Genomic DNA, 23,421 nt, shown 5'->3' on the forward strand with positions numbered 1-23,421 from the left:
CTATCTCAATGTAACAAATACATCAAACTAAACAGCTGATTTTAAACCGCCATTTTGTCTGTCACAAGTCACAACGTTCCGAGGTTGAACATTTCAACGCTGAATTCGGATTGTTGAAAAATATTGTAATATTATTTTACATTTCTTAATAAATCCCTTTGAATAGCTCCAACTCCAAAATGCACAGAATGTAACGTGTACAATATTAAATGTTATTTCTATTGATTGGTCCTGTATTACTTACAGAATTCAGTGTAGTTAACGATTATTAAGTTATATACCAGACTCATCGATTTCATTTTTGAAACTCCTTTTCAATGACCAAGTCCTTTTCCAAGGCCCTCTAGTAAATTATTGTAAGCAACACAAACACATACACAAGTGGGCGTACGTAAAAGAAGCAGCATATGGAATAAATATAGTTTAGATATATCTTAATACTAAAACGTGATTACAGTTTGTAACACTGAAATAAACAGTAACTTTCTATCACTTTCGTTAAGTAATAGTATAGCGTGATCGAGTCGTTTTCATTATTTTACGCTATAATTAGGCGATCACGGGCACACAAAAGTCGTGTAATAGATCGCTATTGTGTCCAATTTTCTAATATTGCCGAGTTGAGAGTATTTCGCTTCGATACCTATCAATTGTTTTTGCAAATTATAATAGTGAAATGGAAAATAATGAGACTTTTCACGCACAGTTTACGAGAGATTGTTCATGAGTGATCTAATAAGATCAACGCTAATATTCGATTACTAACAAGACAGTCAAGCAGGAGGTTAAATATTGATAATTTTCGATAGAGATTGTAATTATGACATTAATTCCATACACATAAATGGTATTTTTAGATTTTATTACCTTATCGATCTTATATTTACACCAGCCTATAGTTATTTATGTCGCCTGGAAGCATAGTTAATGTACATACATACATATTATATTAATGTTCCTGACAGTAACGTAATATTTAGTTTTGCCACAGCCTGGCGGATGAGTAATAAGAACAAAAAGTAGAACGGCGTATAAACGTGCTATTTATAAATGTGTTGCATTTAAGTGTAAATTGTTATTGTAATTTGTAATAGTGCTGTTTGCGTATATTCGCGCCGCGCTCCCTCACAGTACAAAAACCGCAGCTTTATTGTTAGAACTTTCAACAAATCGCTGCGGCAAACATCGTTTAGTTTTGTTTTTCCGTTCATATATTTATAACATTGTTACATTTATGTTTACGAGTCTATTGTCCATGTATCTTAAAAGAAATGGTTTTGCCTTATTAAACATTACTCGATTTGTATGTAAATTTAGTTATATAATTAAAAATGCCACATTAAACGTACATTTCTTTAAGAAGAAGCATTATGAATCAATGCTTCTTGTGTAGTTGAAGTTTAGTCAATAAAAATCCTCGGTGACTACAATTGCTAAAAATTACTGTGTACTTGTTAAGTTCATTGTACTACGTTCAGAAAACCGACTATTAGATAATTAGTAAGTAAACCTTCTTTGTAAGGATAAATTCTTACTAATGTAGTCTATCCCAACGCACACCCCTTTCGTAAACAGTCACATTTCAAATAAATTCTAATCAATCGTTGTATCATGGAAAAGAACGTCTTTTAATACATTGATCCAACGATGAATAGATAGTAATAAATAAAACCTTTCTTGTCACAGAATATACTTTTCTTTACTAAACTATTCGTTAATATATTTAAGTCAATTAAGACGCACTTTTTTTATTCGATTAGAAAGCCGAACTTAGTAATAAGATGTTACTTTGTACTTACTGCAATTAACTAACATTATATAAAATACAACATGCAGAGAAATCCCCTTGTGAATAATAAAGACCCTAGTCTGAGTTGAACGGAGGTCACGTTCCTTCCACTTGGGTGGCAGTTCGATGCCCGGGTAACTCAACTTTCAAGTTTAACCTACTTAACGCAGAAGGAGTAGTGTAGAATTCGTTTCTTAAGTTTTATATAGTCCAATGCAAATCAGTGTAACGCTAAAATAACTACGAACGAATAGAGGACATTAAAGCTTATTTTATAAGGCAATTTAGAAATTGCCAACATACGATACTTTTGATTAAGAAGTGATTTAGTTTGCGCTGACTCAATATTCTTATTGAGTTTTGTTATTTAGAAGTTTAATAATAAATCTTTCTTAAAAATATTGCACTACGCTGACATACGCTTTTAAGAAGTTTAAAACTTTCGCAAGAGTTAAATTCAACTGTTTAGGGAAAAACATTTGAAAAACGACTTCATAGCAATATATGTATGCTCTCAGATTATATAGCGTTATGGCTTGCGTAATTAGTACTGTCGATTAATCACTACGGTGATGCAATTGTGGTGTGACCTCCTGTCATAGGCTTTATCCTATAACACAATCAGAACAAAATCACAAAGGAAAAAAAATATGTTTTTAATAGGAAATATGAAAGTTACTTTATATATTATAATAATATATTATGTCTAAAACCCTCCTAAAGCAAAACTGAAATACAGCGATTCCCATGCAATTTATGTCAGCGGTTGTGATCGAAGTGCTTTGTGACATAAAAGAAAAAATCAGTAATTAACAAGACGCGGTGAGGGATCGCACGTTCAATTGTTTATTTTTCACCGGATGTTTCTATTCCGTTCAAGCAGGTTTTATATGTTTATTCAATATTTCTTCCAATGCTTACGGGCTGTCATCGTCGTTTGCTTATAAAATGTCGGATTGGTAACATTATAGTCCCACTACAAATCAAACAAATATATTTTTTTTTACAAATTACAGTTAATTGTTATTATATTGTTTAATTTATATGTTCTACATGGTGCTCATTTCTAGCATTCTAGCTCATTCTAGCTTCATTAGCATCTATTATACTTATGTACTTCTGGTAATAATAAATTGGCTCTCCGGTAACTAATCATAACCAACTACACCTGATCAATTTGCTTATGAAATATACTACATTTTACATAGATTATATTATTTGCCCATTATCGTAATGGTTATAAAAAGTAAAAAAAAAACGAGTCATCTAAGCGTCATTACAACACTTGCGCTATCCTCCACCTGAATACAAATGGGTTCGAAGCATTTCCTTTTCACTCAGACAAGATTAGTAACTTTAAATGGTTTCGACAGCTTGCAACCTCACTGTCACAGGAAGCTTTCTAGAGAAATCCAAAGGAATCGTTAGTGATACGTGATTTCGCATTAATGTTTCACAAACATAAATCTTCATATTGCTACGACAAACTTCGGAAATCTACGTAGGAGATTTTTGGAAACAATGAACGAATTAAACATACTTAATTTTGTTTAAGTAGTAGTTTTAAATTCTAAGTATTTTATTTGTTATTTTAAATGTTAAATTTCAGTTTACTTGGTTTTATTTCTTTTTTTGTTTTTTTTTTTAAATGTATCTTTATTTTCTAATGCACTTTATTGTTTTCTGTTTTACATACATAAATTGTTTATCTATGTAATCTGTTTTGGCTTTCTATATTGTCTTAGTTTTTTGTATTATAATATGTATAAGTATAAGCTGTTAGATTACTTATAATTAAATAAATAAAATTAATACATTCGTGTAGATTTATTTTGCTTGACATTTATCCAATTATTTATGTACCGTGCTTCTAATTCCCTTACTTTTTCTAATACATTTTAGTTGTAGTAATGTCAGTTTCAGATAGTTAATAAATTAAGTACTGGCTACAGTTATAAGTTATAATACCGCTATTGGGATTATTCCTACTTCCATTTACGAATGTATCACAAGGCCAAATGTGACTATGTTACAAGATATATGCGTGGATTACTAAACGTGACCAAGTTCCGTGCCGTGAGTTATCTTAATATATATATATTTCTTGTGTGCGTGTGTATGTGACTGAACTCCTCCTAAACGACTGGACCGATTTAGACGAAATTTTTTGTGTGTGTTCAAGGCGATCTGGGAATGGTTTAGATTCACAATTTTGCCCGCTGGACAATGTTTTTTTAATTAATTTTCAATTTATTAGTTGTTGTTGATTTTGGAATGTTTTACATTGGATCCGACAGACGGCGCTACCATCGCAGTGTCAAATTTTAAATAATATTCGAATTTTAATTTTAGTCTGTCCCGAAATTTAAAAAAAGTTTTGTTATCATTGTGTTATATCGTGTGTGACCATGTGCTGGATCGTTAGATATTGTCATAACATTTGAATAATAATTTTCATCAAAATGGCTTATTAAAAATTGAAATTTTGAAATTAAAGACGTGTAGACAGGACAACGTCTGTCGGATCCGCTAGTAACTAATTAAAACCTTAATTGAGTTTTATGTGCGTACGAAACTGCACGTCTAAGTACCGGTTTCATCTCGAATGTTGCCTCTTATCGGGACTATATAAGGAACAAACGCGGATCGCTAGTCATAACTAGATTTGCAAATGCAACGCGGCACCGCTTTGTGAAACCAGATGCTCGTTGTTTTTATAAGAAGCTTGAAAGACGATATTATTTTTATACAATTGACGTGTTTATCGAAAGACCTTGCATGATTTAAGCATTGATAGTAGGTTTTAATAATAATACTTGTGTCCCAGGCTTGAAACAGTGAAAAATAATAGATTTTTTTAGTACAATACAAATATAAGAATGAATCCATTTATATAAATGGGATACCGTTTTTTATATTGTTTTATAGCTTAGGTTTATATATTGATTGAGCTAAGTTAGTTATTTTTGATTCTTCTACTTGTCTACAGACAACCGTTAATCCTATTTTTTCACCAGCACAGAGAAAGTTTGCAATAAATTAAAACAATTTGTTGGACACGAGATGTCAGCATTAGTTTTTGTTAAAATAATACTTGTTATGGACGCTAAGAAATTTACGTGGGTGAAATTTCTGGTTGATCCTAGCATCTGACTTTCTGATATTTTCCATAATATTTAGTACCGTATTTATGATTGAATAAAAATTTAATGTGATGGTGTTATACAGTTAGACCATACAACAGTCACGACTTCGCTAAGTACACTTTCTCTTGCACGATCGTTCTATATAACCCTTAAGGGAATTGTCACAATCTAACTTTCAACTTGCATTAAAGTTTCTTATTGAACATTGATAAATGGCTAAAATTACATTCTACTATGAAAAACATTTAGTACAAATTTATTAACTACTAGCTGCTCCTAGGTACTTTGTTTCGCCTTATTATTATTTTTACTGAGCCTACCTTTTTTGTAACTACACACCAACATATATATTATGCTATGCTACCCCATAGAAACTGTTCGCTATTTCGGATAAATGTTAGGATGTGTATTATTATTAGAATTGCATGTACTACATTTTTCAAGTTTCTTTCTGTATATATATATAATGTACCTCCATCAAAGTTCAAGGAATAAATAAATAAAGATAATCGAATTGGTCAGCGGTCCTCAAGTTTTGCATTTTTATTAATTGGGCGACTTTAAAATAGACTAAAACGAATTTAATAACGTAGATATAACATAGTTTGATCCTGTATTAATATCCAAGTGAATTAAACGTATTTCTATTTATAAGATATGAAAAAGACACTTATTTTTTGAAAAAAATACTGAAATGACTACAATCGTCTAGACTCGTTCCAGGTAGGTAAACAGATGGCAGAACTATGAACAACAATATTGAACATACAAAAATTTGAATTGATAATTTCGAATATTCATTTTTTTCAGTCTGTTTAAAACTTAATACAGTAGCACTTTGTATCTATTACCTTGGGGTAAATAATTTGACAGAAAAATACAAATGAACATCTATAACATTAATTAAATTGAATTATTCTGATCAAGTTTTCATTAATACTGAGACAATTGAAAAATGCGTTCTTGATTCTGAATATTCTTAGTCCATTAATGAGTAAGATGTAGTTGTAAGTAGATTATTAGGATTGTGAATATACCTGTGGAAATGTCTATAATGTGTCATAAGCTGTGACTAGTATCGGCTTATCTCTAGGCAAATAGAGTTAAAGGTTATTAAACTGTAACGTGAGAACCTGACACTCGATTGTATTATATTGAGTAATGCTGCTTGTATGCAATAAAGTTTTTTTTTAAACGACTGCGTAAGTGTCGCACATTGCATCAAGATGCAATCGACCGTAATACACTAATGTTCATCGATTTCTGTTAGCAAACCTTCAAAAACAATCGAGTAATATTATAAGAGTATTTTTATCTTAGCGTTAAATAATCTAACCGTCTCATTCATAATAATAAATAAATGCACACGTTTGACTGAAGTGATCTGTCAGGATCCCATATATGGGATATATATTAAAAAAAACGGGCTGAGACAGAATTAGTTTAAAGAAAACACTTTATTAACGGATTGAAGCGCTTTATTAGTATAAACTTATAATAAAAAAATGTTTTCTTCAAATGTGTAAAAGTTATGGTAATAAAATACAACAGTATGCAACAGAATTTGTTTTTATGAAAGCTTATTAAGAAGGTCAAGTTATTGCAAGCAATTATTTTTTGTGTGTGATTTAGTTGCACTGTGGCTGAATTCACAAGAATTGCATTATATATAACTAGTTTTTAAAAATTTCTAAACCTTTTTACAAAACTTCAGTTTTAAGTTTTAACTTGTTCTGTTTATGTTGTGTTAATTTAGTTTAATTTTTATAGTAATAGTTTTCTATTATATGATATGTTATGTATTAAATTACTGTAATATAGGAAATAAATACATATAAATAAAAACTATTCGCATAGTTAAGAGGACATAGTGAGAAATACAATGGCTTAAAGTAAATGGTTGTTCTGAACTGATAAATACTGAAATAGAAAGCTTTGTCTTTGGTTTGCTTAGTTTATTTTTACAAATCCAATACATCACTCGGTGAGAAAGGTCTGATTTTATATCGATAGAACACTTTAATATATTTAAAGTTTGGTGAATATGTTTTTCTTACGGAAGGGGCTAGATTACAATTTATTTCAAACTACAAAGGAACAAAAGTAATTTAAAATAGTACAAGAAGAAATTAAATGCGGGTACGCGGGTGAAACCGTTACTGTTTTAGTTAAATCGATCAGCGAACTAGATATTACCCAATTTCAAATTTATCCTAACATTTAGATAGACTATTTATTTATTTATTTATTCAGAAGATTCACAGCACAATACAAAAATAGATGTATACATATATAACATTGTGGGCCGATTACAAATCTTCACAAATAGTTCTTTTTTTTATATATTTAACAAGAAGGTAAACATTTCAAACATTTTAGTGTAAAAAAAAAGGAAAAGAAAAACAGAATTAAATTTGTTGACAATGAAAGGTTGTCAATACATTTCATTCATCCTGGTTGGAATAATTTTGTACCAAAGCTCTCCTTGCTATCTGTATAATAATTGTCTATGAATTTGTTGCATAAAATAGACGTTTGAAGTTGTTTTAATTTATTTTTGTATCATAAAGTTAGGTCAAGTTGGCTACTAGCAAGTACTATTAAAACAGCAGTGCATGAAACAAGTCATGCGTGCATACTCTGAGGTCATGCCCTTAGCCTCCCACCACCCTTGTAATTATAACTGACTTATCCCGGATCGTGTTTTCCATATTATTGACAATTATAAACTATATTACCACAACATTTTATATTCACATTTATCGTTACAGTTTCGTGTGTTAGGACAAAACTTGTTAAATGTCTTGATTATTTGACCATAAAGAATATCGTATATAATATAGTTAAAATTGTTACTTTTTAAATAGAAAATTGGTGTCTTTGAAATCCTTCGTCCTTCGTCCTTCGTCCTTTTAGACTGATCGGTCAGGGTCACCAAAATCTGAAATTGTTGCCAGGTCTGTTTTCTATGATTACTTTTGCATTGGGGATTCCAGACAAGAAAGAAGGAAATAGACCATTATGAATAATTTGAAAAGTAAATATGAAATATGTGTAAACATTGCAATATCCGAAAGGTTTATTCTATGAAACGCGAATAAGACTAGAAAAATATTCGATAAATTTAATCTAAATATTATCTAATAAGTCATAGGTTTACAATTATCTTAAGAATATTTTCCCCTGATGCAATTGTAAGTGTAACAAATATATTATGCTTTAGGTACTTTTCATACTACTTTTTCGAGTCAAGGTAAATATAAACACGATTTTGACCTTTAAGGTTCACGTGGATTTATTGAGTAACAAAGACAGTTCGTGATTCAAATATCTTGACTATGTTTCAAAGTGTATTATTGATTATCCAAAAACGTCTTAAGAATTTTAACCTTAGTAAAGTTATCACAATGTTTCCATTTTAACATATTACAGTTATTTCACTTATACGTTCACATCAAAGTTTGTTCAAAACTTTATGAACCTCTTAAGCAAGGTACTAAAATTTAAACTTAAGGGAATGTATTTCTTTTCCCTCAAATAAATTATGAGCAAAGTTTTTAGTTCAGATTTTATGATACGAGACTACAATAATCGTAAAAGAAAGCTCCCCGTCATACTGCGAAAACTGTCCGCACGGCGATAAAGGAAAATGCATTACTTCCAAAACGAATAGAGCCCGTTTTCTTAAAGGGCCCTTTCGAATAACGGATCGGGTCATTAATGTCCTACTCAGGAGAGTTCCAATTTCAAAAAGTTAATTTACTACTTTATTCTGTTCAAAGACAAAGCGGATGTCCGCGGTTTCCTATACATAAATGTTAGTTCTTAGTGATATTGTTATTATCTGTACACAGGGTTTCGCACTACATGTGTTATCTGTTTAGTTGTTGAAGAGATAATGAAAACTAGATTTCAGTTCGAACAGACAGAAGTACTTACTTATCTTTTGTTTTCTGACTTATTCTATAGTACTTCTGTGAATGCATTACGTTTATCCTATTATTATATAGTAAAGTTGTGTAGAGGGCACATTAAGTGTGCATTTTAAAAATCAATGACCATTAAAATATTCTGCAAAATCTAAAATAATTTATGAAAAAAGTTAGTTTATGCTAGATTTCGTGTAAAATACATTTTTAATTCTTAATTTTGAGTTGTTTGGGCGTTGTATGCTGTACATTTTGACAAATATTTATTGATATTTAGTGATTGATCTTATGTTTCATTTTTTATAGTCATTAGAAAAGCAAAACAGTTTGCAGTCTATTAATTATGTAAATTAACCGAATACACGAGTCCCCATTACTGTAAATTTCCAATTTGCTACAAAACGAACCCTCGCAAAATTTTGTGTAATTGATGTTATATTTTTTATTCTCCGTGAGAGAGGCCTTTGTGCAACACGTTTTTAGGCATGTATTCAGTCAGCAGGCCGCAATGCAGAGTAACGCTCATTAGTGGAAGAGGGTTGAGCTCAGAGCAATATAAAGCCTATTTGCTTTGTGCGTCTAATCATGCTAGAAAATTCTTTCCACGCATACATGCAACAATTACGAATAAAAGTTGTATCAATAATTTATAATAATAATATACACAATTTAATATTTTAAAATCGTTCTATTTCTGTAGTCTGTAAATATAGATAATGGTAACGTCTACAATTTGGTAATATAAATGTCAACTGTCACTCAAAAGGGCGGTAACCAAAATTAAAGAATTCATGGTCGCCAAGCTTAGAAATGAGATGCACTTTAATAAAAATAAGCATATCGTTATATTGCTATCACAGATTACACTTTATATACATGTGTGGCTTGTATGTACGAGTCATTTATTCGATTCATAAACAAAATCTCCTTATTTTATCTTTAGTTCCATTAAAAACTATGCGGCTATATACAAACCTTATATACCTTGTATGTTAAATATTTACTAGACTTTAATTTCGTAGTGTTGACCTCTTATAAATGTGTGCTTTCGTTGATCGTGTCATACATATTTACACGTCTATCACCGTACATAATAAAAGTATCCGCCGTAATGTGCGCTCCTTTCCTGGGTGTTTTTTTTTTTTTTTTTTTTTCCCCTTTCTTGGCCTGCACGGTTTGTGCGTCAGCCATGTACAAAAGTTAGGAAGTGCATTATTAGGTTTATTGGATAGGAAATTAGTACGGAATTTGGAAAAGGATTCAGATAAATTTTTTTATAAGTACGTATATACATAAAACATAGGTTATAATTTTATATTGTTATGAAAAATGAAACTAGCTAAAATTTTATATACATCAATATTTATATTAGATAAAAGGACAGAAATAGAAGTAGGAAAAGGAATATTTATGGATAAAAGCGAGGATATAAAAGCGGAACGGTCATGTCTATTACAGGCAAAAAATATATGGTTAAAATCCCCAACGTCATTGCCACACTCACATGTGTCGTCAGGCAAAAGGTTAAGCCTTGCCAAATGCAAGGGTATGCATGCATGGCCCAGCCTCATACGTATAAGGGTCGAAGTAATATCTTTACCAAGCGTCAAAGTAGAAAACCATGGTTTAGGAGGTATATCCCCCTGAATCATGTTGTAATACCGTCCTTTCGTCTGACTTGAAGAACGCCAAATGTTTATCCAAGATTTTATTAACTGGGATTTAGGAAGGAGAGTTAAATCACAAGAAAAATTTTTGTATGGAACCAGGTCTCCGTCATTGACCGCAGCTTTGGCAAGCCTATCAGCCTTGGTATTGCCAAAGATACCTGAGTGACCCGGAATCCAAGCAAAAGATACAGTGTACTTTTTGATGAAGCATTGATATAATAAATCGCGACATGCAATAATTACTGGGTGATTATTTATATTACGGCTAAAAGGAAATCTTTTCAACGCTTGGAGGACACTTTTAGCGTCAGTTAAAATTATTGACTTTTTAAGCTTCATTATTAAAATGTACTCCAGAGACCTCAGCAGACCAAAGCATTCTCCAGTAAATACTGAAGTCTCTGGAGGTAATTTTATTTTCTGTACAATGTCAAACTGTTGATGGAAAACGCCAATTCCCACACACTCCTCGGGACCGGGTTTGGAAGCATCACAAAAAATTAAATGGTAATGTTTCCATTGGCTGTCACTGTCAATAATATCAGTAAATTTGGCATTTGCAGAAAGATCTTGTTTACTTATACCGAAGTCAAACAAAATAGTAGGATCTAATGTTAATGCATCATAGTTAACACAAAATATAGGAAGGAATTGTGATCTGTGTGTTGGAGCTTGAAGAGCTAAGTATTTTTGGAGACTAATAATAAGGCATGGCGGCGATTTATGAGCCCAGTACGGGTAATTCATACATTCCAACAGAGACCGTAACTTAGAATAAAGAGGATGATTATAGACTTGTAATGCCCTAAACAGGAACCTGTCACAAAGAAATTGTCGTCTGAGGTGCAGGGGAGCTTCAGAACATTCGACCTGCAAAGCGTTAATAGGGCTCGATCTCATAGCCCCAGTAATTATTCTCAGAGCCTTAGATTGGATAATGTTTAACTTATGGAGAGCTACTGCACTACAGGGTTCAAGTATAAATGTTCCATAGTCTAAAATACTCCTTATTAGTGCATTATATAGAAGCTTTAAAGAGAAAGGGTGGGCTCCCCACCAAACTCCAGAGAGACAACGCAGTATATTTAGGATCTTCTCACATTTGGCACTTATATATTTGCAATGAGAGCTTCCTGTAAGTTTCGAGTCTAAAATTACCCCAAGAAATGTTGCTTCACTTTTAACAGGAACTCTAATATGATTATAAAATACAGTTACTGATGGAGGAAGTCTCATACGTGAAAATAAGACTATTATACTTTTATGAACTGAAAGGCTTAGAGAGTTATTGTCCAGCCAGACTTTTAGCAACTGAAGGGAATATGTCATAGTATCAGATATGTTGTCAATAGAATTACCTGAGATATATAAGAGTAAATCATCTGCATATTGGAGTGAGTTAACTTTACCCTTAAGGGAGGCTTCCAGATCATGAGAATATATATTGTAAAGTAAGGGACTCAAAACTGATCCCTGTGGTAAACCTTTCCAGGCAATACGGGATTGGTAGGAATCTTCTGACATTACTTTAAGCATTCTACCAGAGAGAAGATTTATTATGAAACTTATAAAAATTTGTGGGATATTCAAATTAATCATTTTTTGTTTCAGAATTATAAGGTTGACATTATCATAGGCTGCAGACACATCTAAGAATGCTGCTATCACAGGCTTGTTGTATGAAAATGCCAATCTTAAGTCTGTCATAAATATACTGAGACTATCCATAGTACCCCTGCCTTTCCTAAATCCAAACTGGTTTGGAGATAATAACCCGTTACTCTCAATAAACCATTCTAACCTATTTTTAACTAAATGTTCAGAAATTTTGGATATTACTGAAGCTAATGCAATTGGTCTGTATGATGATGGATCATTAATCGGTTTGTTAGGCTTATGTATTAGGATAACTTCGTGGATTTTCCATGATGGAGGAATATTACCTGATGTTAAAATTGAATTAATTAAACTGAGAAAATAAGAAAGGCTGGAGTCATTTAGGTTTTGAAGAAAAGAATATGGAATTCCATCACAACCTGGGGCTGAGTCCCTAAGTTTTGAAAGAACCCCTTTGAGTTCTGAAAGGCTAAACGAAATGAGTGAATCACTACTTCTGTGCTGGGAGAGGAAAGAAGGCTGTGAGTGAAAAGAAATATTATCTATAAATGGCACATATGGTGGAGCTAATTTGTCTAGAAACAAATCAACTGTACTGCTATCCATAAAATGAGATCTAGGAGGTTTAAAGGCAGATCTGAATCTCCGAATATTTTGCCAAACTTCCGATGGAGAAATGTCTGGTGAAATTGAGGCACAAAAAGATTTCCAGCCTTTGAATTTTTTTTGCTTTAATAATTTACGTGTTTTAGTTATAAGATTACTAAGAATATTAAAATTTTGTGTTGTAGAATTTTCTCTGTAATTCCTTTCAGATTTCTTTCTCTCCGCTACAGCCGCAGAACACTCACTGTCCCACCAAGGTGGTGATGGAATATACCCATTGCCACTTTTATTTTTAATTGGAAAAACTTCCTCAGCAGCCTGTAATAGGGCTTGTGTTAAAGCTTCAGCACAAAAATGATTATTGCTGTCATTTACTGGAGGTATGGTTGTTAAATTTTGTTGAACTTTATCTCTAAATAATGACCAGTTGGCTTCCTTAAGTTTATATTTAAGACGGGGAGGAGCCTTTGTCTGTTCTCTAATTTTTTGAGGAAATGATACAATTACTGGAAAGTGATCGCTTCCGTATGAAGACGATAGAGTCCACCAGTTTAATGTAGGAGCAAGGGAAGGGCTGCACAGGGTAAGATCTGGTGCACTAATACCCTCATGGGGCTGTGTCCTTCTAGTAGGACAACCGGTGTTTAGAAGGCATAAATTATAATCATCTAAGATGTCCAATATTCTAGCCCCATAATGATCAGACTTAAAACTTCCCCACATAGTATGTTGTGCATTGAAATCTCCCGTGACCAAAATAGGGCGCGGGAGGGAAGATAGAATGCTACAAATATTGTCAAAGACTTCAGTGGAAGGGTGAGGTATATATATATTTACAATACAAATATTATTTACACTAGCAGCAATAATAGAAAATTTATCACTGTGATTAGGGATGGGTATGTGAACAAATGGCACACCTCCTCTAAGAATAAGTGCAACTCCACCATACCCATCTGTTCTGTCTTCTCTAAGACAGATATGTCCTTGAATTCTAAAATTGAATCCGGGACGAAGCCAAGTCTCTTGAAGAGAGACGGCAAATGGTTTGTAATTATTTAATAAAAAAATTAGGTCACTTTTTTTACTATTAATGCTCCGGCAATTCCATTGAATCACCAGAGACTGGTTTTGAGGATGGTCTTGACTGTCCATTAGTTAAAAAACTTTTTGTAGAAGGGGCATCGTTGGACGGTATTTTAATAATGTCAGATTGTGAAAGGTACTGTATTATAGAAATGATGAGATCCTTTGTTATTATTTCTGACAAATCATTATAGTTGTTGAGACAACCTTTAGAAAAGGAAGGAATGTTGCTGTAATCTTGGATAAGCTCTGCATGCGTTTTTTGATCATATCCCTTACTTACATTTTTAGGACGAGCTTTGGGTTTCATGAATACTGTTTTCCTAAATGACTGTGTGGAAGTCTTAGTAGGGCTTGTTAAATTATAGGGACTGGAATAAGAAATATTCGGACCAGAATGGGCCGATGACGCAGAAGCAACAACGTCTGCATAAGATTTAGAAATTGGTGGATGGACTTTACTGGCTTCTGAATATGATATTGACTTTTTAGCCATTGTTTCTTTAATAGCTTTTTGCCTAGCATACTCTGGGCACTTTTTATCCGTTGCAAAATGAGAACCAGAGCATAAGATACACACAGCATCATCCCTTTCAGTCTTGCAACTAATACTTGAATGGTTGTCACCACATTTGTAACACCTTGGAGTGCCTCTGCATTGCATTTTGGTGTGACCAAAACGGCAGCAATTGAAACATTGCAGTGTGGGGTAAATATAAAGGTCTACAGGTAGGGAGTTGTAGCATATAAAGACCTTGGGAGGTAAGATCTTCCCATCAAAGGTTAAGACTACAGTCTCAGTTGGAATGAACTTGGAATTCTCTCCTTCAAAGATTTTCCTGTTTAACCTCCGAACTTTCAAAAGACTTCCACAATTCTGCGGAAGCTCAATGTTTTCTAAAATTTCTTTTTCATCCCATTCACACGGAACACCTCTCACAATTCCCATGCGGGTGATTGTGAAAGCCGGAATAAAGGCTTTGTATTTATTTGTGTTGAGAGATTTATGATTTAAAAATAAGTTAGCATCTTTAAATGTCTCAAATTGCAATGACAACATATTCCTCCCTATTTTTTTTATACTTCCCTCTACAATGCTTTTTACATAATTTTTTTTAAGGAAAAATCCAAATTGTATGGGGTGAACAGATCCGGTTTGATTTGTTTCCATGATTTTTTGAACATGGACAACATAAGGCGCAGGGTCTGACGCCTGGTAAAGCGACCTAGCAACGCGAGGATTAATTGAAATATTGTTAGAGTGGGCAGCCTCATTTGGGGGTATTTCTGTTGTTTTAACATCAGACTCGATGACTTTAGGAGTTATATTGTCTTTTAAATCATTAGGGAAATTTTGGGAACTTTTTCTCTTTTTTTCATTTCTCACAGATACTCTTTTTCTTTTAACAGACTTCGTGCTATCCGAACAGTCTGTATCGATAATGGAACCTTCCGTTTCCATTCCAGACGCATCGATTGTAACTACATGAGACACCTGGAGGGATGTCCCTCCAGGGTCTTCGGGCTCCATCATGGACGACAAGAGAAAAATTCTTATCTACATATAATAAAATAAAATAACTTACCAGGCTATTAAGACAAACTAAAAATATAAATAATCAACAATAACTACTACTATATACACCTTATAACTTAACTGATCCTGTATTTTTTATTTTAATTTAATTTTCAAAAGTTAAGCCAAAAAAAAGACGCCCGCCTATTTTTACACTTCCCGCGCTTTCGTCCTTCCTGGGTGTTAGAGATTTTCCTTCCTCTGTCCCACTCGAGCTTTGGGTTGCCAGTATTACTTTATTACACATATTAAGTAAAACCTCTTTACGCGAACGCGAAATTTTGTTTTTTATACTTGTACGTTAAGTATAGAGACAGCTATCATTCTGAATTATAACGCGATCTATTGTTTAGTTATTTTCTCTGTTTATATTTGTTACGGAAGTTTTTTATTTGATTAGTACAAACGTAAAAAAATTATGTTATTGAAAATTTAAAAGCCGAAATTCGATGCAACCGACGAATCGCATTCCTCCAAAAAAATTAAATCGATATTATCATTTGGTTTATGCAAGTTCTATACATTCCCACAATTGCTACGCACTGGAAATGTCGATAATAAGTATTGTTGATATTAATTATTTTTCTGAGATTGAATTTATCTTAATATATATATTTCTTGTGTGCGTGTGTATGTGACTGAACTCCTCCTAAACGACTGGACCGATTTAGACGAAATTTTTTGTGTGTGTTCAAGGGGATCTGGGAATGGTTTAGATTCACAATTTTGTCCGCTGGACAATGTTTTTTTAATTAATTTTCAATTTATTAGTTGTTGTTGATTTTGGAATGTTTTACATTGGATCCGACAGACGGCGCTACCATCGCAGTGTCAAATTTTAAATAATATTCGAATTTTAATTTTAGTCTGTCCCGAAATTTAAAAAAAGTTTTGTTATCATTGTGTTATATCGTGTGTGACCATGTGCTGGATCGTTAGATATTGTCATAACATTTGAATAATAATTTTCATCAAAATGGCTTATTAAAAATTGAAATTTTGAAATTAAAGACGTGTAGACAGGACAACGTCTGTCGGATCCGCTAGTATTATATAAATTCGAATTTACTCCATACATGCACTCGAAATGTCGATAATAAGTATTATTGATATTAATTATTTTTCTTAGATTGAATTTATATTATATAAATTCGAATTTACTCCAAACACATCTCGCTATCATATAATATGATATGATATTCATCCGATACAATGTTGACAGCCCTACAAGCAGAAGGGTTCAACGTGACAAGATTATATGATAAAGTACACGAGAATTGGAAAACTAGAATTTGTTTCGTATGTGTATTTATTTTATCTTTTTGACGTTCTCGTGGAATGCCTAAGTAGTAAAAGTCTAGGTGATGCTTAAAAATCAAAAAGTATCACTACCATTCGTATTTTATGTATCACTAGTGTCAATAAAAAGCGTAAGAGTATGGGAAATTTATATAAATCAAAAATTAATAAAATAGATTTTAACTTGCTTACACCAAAATCACAATCTTAATATAAAATTAAACTAGCTTAATCTCTCAAATTTTCACGTGTACATTGTTAGGAACATTACTATATGGGTCATGTGTTGTAATGTAAATATAAACACAATTATTTACGTTGAATATTAAACAGTTTGTTATATGTAAATCTGTATTCAATTCATATTAGATTTACAGTTAGTCGATTAGTACTAGTCAGGCCTGGTTTACATCAAGAAAGTCAGTGGACCATGTTGATATTTCTACAGTAATATTAGTTTAATGCTAATAATTTGCTCTAAGATTACACTTATGCATCTTCAGTAACATTTAACACACTTTCGAGTTACATATAGGCTAACGTTTAGAGACCAGTCTAGTACTCATGTAAAAAATCTTTAGATATTAACCAAACTTAATTCGCACTTACGTCTTAGATTTCATGAAAATGTTTTCTTTTAGGCTTAGCGAACACATTAACCACTACTCAAATTGTAATCTTCTTAAATTGATGTTTTCATTCAATTAAGGCCTTATCAGTTTAAATAATAATATCATTAATTTGTACCGTTTTCACGATTTTAGCGCATTGGTCGTGTACCAAATGTTGTTATAGGGATAGTTAGGATTTTATTATTGGTATTTTTATAAGGCAAAGAGAAAGTCGCAGGAGAATATGTTATATGTAAGTGACCTTAGCTTGCGTGCGACCGCAGCTCTTCCGCGCAAAACTGATTAACGGTCCCTTGAAAACGCAGGTCATTGACCGACCCTTAAGGGTACACGTGCTCGCAATATTATGTCAATGTATCGTTACACAATACTGAGCCCTGATAACGTAACCAGGGGAAATGTTTGGCTTCCGCTTTATGTTTTAACGTCTGTATTACATTAAATTAGCTCAGTTTACGGGAAGTATAGAGTTACGAATTAGATCCTAGACTTTTAAATATTTATTGAGAAGTACAATGGTGCATTCGATAAGATCTTAACCCGTCATCGGAGAAAGCACGGCAAATGGTGGAACGATTAAAATAAATTGAAATGTACATAAAATATTTTAAACCTACACCCTCCTGTATAAGTTAAAGAAATACATACAGTTCTTAACCAAATCAATCTTGCAAAAACACATTAATATTTTACCGCGATTATGGCTTAGTAACGCACATGCCATGAAAAATTGGTTCCTGCAACGAGGAAAACGCCCATCGAGTGGATTTGATTTAAGAGCCGAGATAAACTGCAGGCGCACAAGCATTATTTAATATAATTTATAATTAAACAGAAGCATACATTATATCGAGATAAGACAGCCATGTGGTCCTCTCAGCCCCGTGTCGAAAGATATTGTTGGCTTCGTGCCATCGTATAATGACATTATTAATATATTGTCTTGTTTAATTTATATCCTGTCTAGCGGCTCGAGTAAGTCTAAGAATCCTGTGTTTCCTTTTAAAAAGTATTTCAGATGTCTCAGATTTGGCGGTTAACATGTTTGACAGACCAATACTCTCAGTTGCGGTTTTCACACAGTAATAATTTCAATACAGTTTCTCGTTTTGGAGGCCAAGATACATTTTGCGTTCGCAGAGCCAACGGTACGATTTTGACCAAAGCTTTGATGGGCACGGTACTCCGACCTTGTGGTACTCTGCTCTTGTTGGACACATTCATACTCCTGTGTACGCACGATTGTTTACTATATATACATTTCGCGTAGAACAGGCAAACAGACATACTAGTCTTCACTAACCGCGCGCGCGAAATGGCCTTCCGACCAAAGAATGAGGCAATCATCTTTTTTCCGACCGCCGATCCTCGAAAGGAAGCACCCACTGAGACGATGTGACGATGTCAAATACAGCATTTGAGTTACCGCCGTTGAACTTATTTAGCATTTGGCGAAACCATTCCATGCGAAGGTGTTTCTAGTCGTCGGTTTTAGTATAAGAAATCCGTCTATAATCGCAGCCTATCAAAGTTTTGTTGTTGAGTAAGCCCACATCGATAGTCATAATAAATCATTGACCGAACATTTTTTCGCTTTTGGTTCATTTGCACGTGTTGTGCAACAAGAGTTATAGATTTGCCGCCAATTTACTAAAACAAATGACAAATGAATGCAATATACTACATTAGGTTACCAAAGAGTTCTAAATTTGAAATTCAAAAAAAGTTTTCATTAGCAATGTTTCTAACTGGCCAGTTCTAAACATTGTCAGTAATATCCACGTATATATTACATCACGCAATAAATATATTTTTTTATACGCGAATATGTATTAAGTAATTTTGCTCCATAATCTGTTTACAAACAAATAACGATTTATCTCTGGCGTGTTTTAAAAATTATTTTTGCCAACCATAAATCTAGCAGGTAATTATCCGGCAATTTTTAATGAAGTACAATTAATGTTATAAGCGTATCGGCGCTATAATTAAATTGGATATTAAACCTCATTATAGCCCAAAATAATTCGTTAAAATGTATGATTTGTAGTCAATAACCTCGGCCATCATATAGTTGAGACTAAAATTTATTAAAATATTTTTTAACTACCTAAGAAAATTGGCGATCATTTAAAATATTTTTTTTTAATTCTTGCGCGTTATAACATGAGTATCTAACTTTTGTACATAAAAAAACATGAGTATCTGTTTCTTAAGACGATATCTGACGTGCAATTGTGGTGGGACCTTTAGGTGTTTCTAAATTAGTAATGTATGTGTAAAGATACATTTAAAAAAATCTATATCCCTTCAAATTTAGTATTCCTTGCTTATATTATCTGTAATCTAAACATTAAATCGGACAAACATTGTAGTTATTATCTGGCCTTTCAAAGTATTTGTTCGTCCTTGACATACATTTAAGATCCGGTATGGGATATAATCAAACTGAAATTCAATAAGACGAAGGAAGTAACATGTTTAGTATGTTTTCTTACATTTTTAAGGCTGTTTATATTATACTCCTTTCATATCTTCAAAAAGTATGAGTAATAGTGTTAAATATTTTAATGATTGTTCTCATGTCTTTTAAAAACCAACTGCTACTTGTAGAAGTAAATTAAAATATTCCTTATTTGAATCGGATTTGTATTTTATTCGACGTTCGATCGTCGTTCGATCGAATCGGATTTATATTTTTATTTTAGTAGTATTCTAAAGATTAATATGATACATTATAAAATGTATTACATACACCCAACTTTTAAAACTAACATGGCTACTCACCTACGTACGTATATTTGGTAGTATCAATAACAAATTAGGGTGATAAAGCAATTTACCGAACGTTAATATATCGATGACGTGGACAATATTAGCGAATTGGGTCATATGAGACTGACGTCATAGCGGTATCGGGCCATTCATAATAATTTTATTTGGCTACTCCATGCCCGTTGACAGATATTGATGATCGGAGCGGTAGACTCATATGTCGCCACAATAAAGCCTAAAGGAAAATGGCCAGGATTGAAGTAAATAAGGAAATAATATCTATCGAGCATATTTGTTGTTGGGAATATTTTTATATCGTTCGATGTTTATTCAATTGTTATTTAGAAAAATAGTAACGTCGTTATGCTAGTAGCCGCTACCGGATGTTTTAGCTTTGATTTTCAATGTTTTTTTATGCAAGTGAGCGTACCATTGAAGTAGAATTCTTTGGGCCCTGTCCCGCCGTGACCCTCAAATTATTTAAACGGTTACCCCTTCAAAGGCTGGCAACGCACCCACTAATATGGCTGCGGCGACTGTCCAGGCAGGCAAAAGAAATATGTGAAAGCTAAAAATACTTTTCTCATCAGTTAGTTAATACTTCTGTCTAGTGGTGTGCACTTATAAAAGCACACTGCATAGTTTTTGGAAATGTGAAATAAATAAAGTTATCCTATTATCAAATAACTTATTATATTATCAACGCTAGGTTCTGAATTTGACTAAATCTTAATCATAATCACTTTATGTCATTACAATATTCCTCTTAACAATAATTAATACTAATTATTAGCTGTATAACTGTATATGGGTCCTATCGAGGTTGAGATTGACCGCTGATTGCAATAGTTTCTTTGATCATTTTTTTCTTAGAGATTACTGCCTTCTGTACCTGACATGTCTTATATTTTTGACCATTATTTATTGTGTTATTTGAGCACATAGAAAGCAAATTCTACCGTGCACAGGCGTGATTCAAAAATCAGAAACTAACAATTTTATAAGTACTATTTTCTGAGGAGTTTGTATACAATTTATATGCATATTACAAAGCTAAGAACCGTTTAGTGTTGGCGTACAAACATTTAAGTCTGAGTAGGATCATTACAACATCAAGTTTACACTTTAAAAGTGAGATATTTTTAAGACATTTAAAACCAGGCGTCCGAAGTACCTATTGTAGTGAGGCATAGTACGATATCACCGGAACTCTTGAGAAATACGTCTGGTAGGCAAACGATCGCTAATTACCACTCTTGACACGGCATATTGTGTCGAGTGTAAGCAGCCATGAAATGCGTACAATACTCAAAATCCGCTTATTATTTTGCAGGATTTTTTCTTATCGATCTCTACCAGTCGCCCAATTATTTCGATGATATTTTTACTACGATTCCATTATACGTTGTGATTAAATATGTCAATGTGACAATTGGCAAAGCCTATTGGGACTAATTGAATTGTTGACATGCTTCATGTTGTAATTAACTGTACAAAACTAGATTTCGTTTCGGAAATATTAATTGTTTGATAAAACCAAGTTGGACTCCTTGAACGTTAGAAATTTCTTTATTTTTAAGTCTCCTAATTATAAGTTATTCCTTTTAATTTCAGTTGTATTAATCTTATTATTGTTTGTTTCAGATGTCAGAATTATAATTAGAATTCCAGTTAACAGGTTTGAAATTTATTTTTCTTATCTAATTTTCAATTATCTCATGTTCTTTGCACTTCTCGGTGGTAAGTCTTACCTATGCAACGCGTTGCGCTCAGCGTTAGATTTATTCTTTGATTAATTTTATTATTTTCTTCAGTACAAAGAAGCGTAAAAGAAACCACAAAGCGACGAAAGCGACCCGATTATACATGTGTAAATATTGCTCCTAAATCTCGACTGAGTCGTTAAATCTTTTACAATATTCTTTCTTCTCTTGCATATGATTCCGTGCGCGCAATAGTAAGCTTAGAATACAAATATATGTTTACCGTACTAATTGTTTCAGAGATACGCTTAAACAATCAGGGACAAATCTTTTGAGGGCTACGCTAGTGTTTTATCAATACATTGAATGACAACAAAATAAGCCGTGCTGGCCAGGTGGCTTCAGCGTTCGACTCTCATTCCTGAAGTTGTAGGTTCGATTCCCGGCTGTGTATCACTGGATTTTCTTTCTATGTGCGCATTTAACATTCGCTCGAACGGTGAAAGAAAACAGCATACCCAAAATTCGCGGTTTGCGTCAGGCACATGAGGCTAATCACCTAATCGCTTATTAAATTAACAAATGATAATGAAACACATACAGAAATCTGAAGCCCAGACCTAAAAACGAACGAAATAAATATGGAAATTTCACTATAATTTTATTATAGATGTATAAGTTTACATTTAAAATATACATTTCATTAATAAAACTCCTCATGCCCCAAATCCCTGGTTCGTCAATATATTTATCCTTAAGGATCTTGTAGATCCTTGATTTAGGGGAACTCCACCCTGTTTCAGAGAAAAGAAATAAACTGAGATTCTCTTATTTCAGGTCGAGTGGCAATTAAATAGCTTCCCTATCTTACATGTACTTCGTATTATTAATTACTTAGTGAGAATGAATTGAAAAATGTACCTGGGAACAGTATTAGAAAAATTACACATTAGATTAGTAATTTTTAAATATGTGTTCACAAATCACACAATATTAATATACTAAAACTAAACTAAGGTAAACTGTATGTTACTATAATAACCGCTGGGTAAAAAAAACCAACAAAGAACAGATTACATTAGAGTTCACTGGTATATTTGGCTCCCGGATCAGAATTAAGATAATACAATTTGTTCAGTTTGTCCGGTCTGTTTGGTATCAATGTCAGTCCTGAGCAGGTTAGCAAAATAATGCGTATTGGACTTTTTATTCTGATTTTGAGTTTGTATCTAAAACTGTATAAAAAAATAAATAAAATCAGTGGCGTCTGACCTCTTTAGGTCTTGGCCTCAAATTTCTGAATCTGTTTCATGATCATTTTTCTCTGATGGGGAAGTCGGTGATCAGCCTCCAGTGCCATATACATGACACACGTCATCAACTTTTTGGGTCTAAGACATGTCGGTTTCCTCACGATGTTTCCTTCACCATTCGAGTAATTGTTAAATGCGCACATAGAAAGAAAGTCCATTGGTGCACCTATATATTTGAATTAAAAGTATATTTTTGTGATGATGACTTATTTACAGGCATATGTTACTTAAAGTTATATTACTGAGCGGTAAATAGGTAAAAATATTTTTAAGACTCAAT

The 23,421-nt window shown here is 32.8% G+C and overlaps 1 protein-coding gene across 2 annotated transcripts in view; it reads left to right on the top strand.

Moving 5' to 3' along the window:
* Nucleotides 1-23,421, top strand: part of LOC110999663 — a 125,092-nt gene that overhangs the window by 12,862 nt on the left and 88,809 nt on the right. For both annotated transcript variants that reach the window (XM_045631691.1, XM_045631692.1), the window contains exon 2: nt 21,770-21,803. The gene's annotated coding sequence lies outside the window, so the exon portion shown is untranslated. The remainder of the gene's footprint in view (nt 1-21,769; nt 21,804-23,421) is intronic.

This window comes from Pieris rapae, chromosome 16, assembly GCF_905147795.1.
Source record: "Pieris rapae chromosome 16, ilPieRapa1.1, whole genome shotgun sequence".
NCBI classification, from domain to species: domain Eukaryota; kingdom Metazoa; phylum Arthropoda; class Insecta; order Lepidoptera; family Pieridae; genus Pieris; species Pieris rapae.